Raw genomic sequence first — 2500 nt, forward strand, 5'->3', positions numbered from 1 at the left:
CGACTTCCAGCTGAGTTTCGGAGTACGAAAAATGCAAGGGATATCAACACTGATACGTTCTGTTCCCTGTTTGATGCTTTCCAGATATGCAAGTTTTATTTTATAGTTAGGGCTTGTCTGCTTTTTAGGACACTTGCAGAATATTTCATTAGCTGTTGATGGCTTTCTTAACAGCAAATGCAGCGTACTATAATCGAGTAGGATATATATAAATAGTCATGAGCTACCAATATAAACGTGGTCTAAGCTCAATTAACATAAAATAAATTTTTAAAAATTCAGTAACATACAGACCTTTTACTCTTGGTCTTGGAAAATTAGCAAGATAATTCATTTTTGCATCTTTGATGAACTGAATAAATCATCTACTTCCGGCATCGGTCGTTCTCTTTCTTTATGAACTTTCAAACATTATGGTGATCCACTGCTCCTTAAACTAAACGTCTAAAATCTGTTTCAAAGATCAGTAATGCTTACCTTCTGGTGCCAAAGGGCACCGTGTTACCAATTAACTTTTGGTAGGCACATACGGAAACCATAAAAGTTCTATTGATAAAGCAATTTCAATTTAAACACGGTCAATAAGAATATTTTAGGCAGCTAATGAATAAATTACTCAACAATACCAGATCCGTGGACCAGTTTTTTCCCAGTTGTTTTGCAAATCAGTAATGAGTAGTTTTTGTATTTCCTTTCCACTTTCGTACTGAAATTTAAGTGTGCATGTATATATGTATTTACACACACACACACACACACACACACACACACACACACACACATATATATATATATATATATATATATATATATATATATATATATATATATATATATATATATATAATCAATGCTTCTAAACGTCCTTTAATATCAATTCGCTCTACCTCGGAAATAATATATTTTCATATATGTTACCGAAGGGGAATTTTTAGTTGATAATAAGTTCGTCGTCCCGTGGGCTCGAACCAGCGAAGGACAAGAACTCAGGACTACAGTGGAGTTCGACGGGGATTTGTATATGGGAGCCGATATCCACTTATACCTCACTTGCTGGCCGTGTGGGTTAATGCGTGCACTGTAGTCCTGAGTTCTTGTCCTTCGCTGGTTCGAGCCCATGGGACGACGAACTTATTATCAACTAAAAAATTCCCCTTCGGTAACATATATGAAAATATATTATTTCGAGGTAGAGCGAATTGGATATTAAAGGACGTTTGTAGCTTACTGATTGTATATGAATCACGTTGATGTGATAAAAAGTTTATATATATATATATATATATATATATATATATATATATATATATATATATATATATATATATATATATATATATATATATTACTGTGTGTTAGAAGTTAGAGAGAGAGAGAGAGAGAATAAATGAACGATCACTCGATCACCCTTAGTACATCCTCTCCCTCTGCAAGCATTCATACAGATCACGAAATGGGTTTTGTCTGAATCCCCTAACAAGTCCTCTTCCAAACTGAACCCTAATGCGTTTTTTACTTTCATGATCTCTGTTTCTCCCGAGCTTATGCTCTCGTAGCTTTTAGAGGCTTTGTCTTCTCTTCCCCCTTTTCTCTTGATCATTTATTCCGGCTCAGAAAACGCTTCAATGCTTAATATGAAACGGACGGCAAACTGCTTAGATTATACATTTTTGCTTTTCAGCGTCCGGTATGTTGTCTTCATAAATGTGTAATTTTCGTGTGTGTGTGTGTGTGTGCGTGTATACGTGTGTGTGTATGTATATATGTATATATATAAAATGTGTGTGTGTGGGTATGTATGTAAGTTTGTATGTATGTGTCCCTTCGCACTCAAGCATGTGTTACGATGACATATTCATTGAAATATTTTATGAGTATTTGGAGCTTTAATTTCCCTATCTATCTATCTATCTATCTATCTATCTATCTATCTATCTATCTATCTATCAATCTATGTACAAGGATGTTTTATGGTTGGTTCTTCTTCTTTATTGTCCCTTTCAGATATAACATTCAGTCATTTTTCTCTTGCTCAAGGGAATAGAAACTTCCAGCTCCACCATCTTGTACAGTTTCCCTTTGAACAATATTTTTCAATCGTATCTCATGGAATATGTTTTCGTTAATTTCCGTATGCTGTCGTCTTTCGTCTTTCACCTACTCGTGAAGCGGCCATTTTCAAAAGGTAATAAAAAGCTCATTTTCCAGGAAGAAAGATGAAAACCTTATTGAATATCGAAAACCATAAAATATAACTCATAATGCCATAAAGCAAATGGAAAAAAATAGCAATTTAATGCCATTATTCCACTTCAAACACTTATAAACGTCTTGAATAGCTGAGAGGATCAGACCTCCTTCCATCATCACAATATGAAAAGAGAAGCAGTAACGTCTTCAACATCATTAATGACACTTTTTCCAGTTCCCTATTTTTGAAAAACTTCGTATGAGGTCCTCACATAAGCACGATACCTTAATGGAGCATCCTCCGCGACTG

This window comes from Macrobrachium rosenbergii, chromosome 2, assembly GCF_040412425.1.
Source record: "Macrobrachium rosenbergii isolate ZJJX-2024 chromosome 2, ASM4041242v1, whole genome shotgun sequence".
NCBI lineage: Eukaryota > Metazoa > Arthropoda > Malacostraca > Decapoda > Palaemonidae > Macrobrachium > Macrobrachium rosenbergii.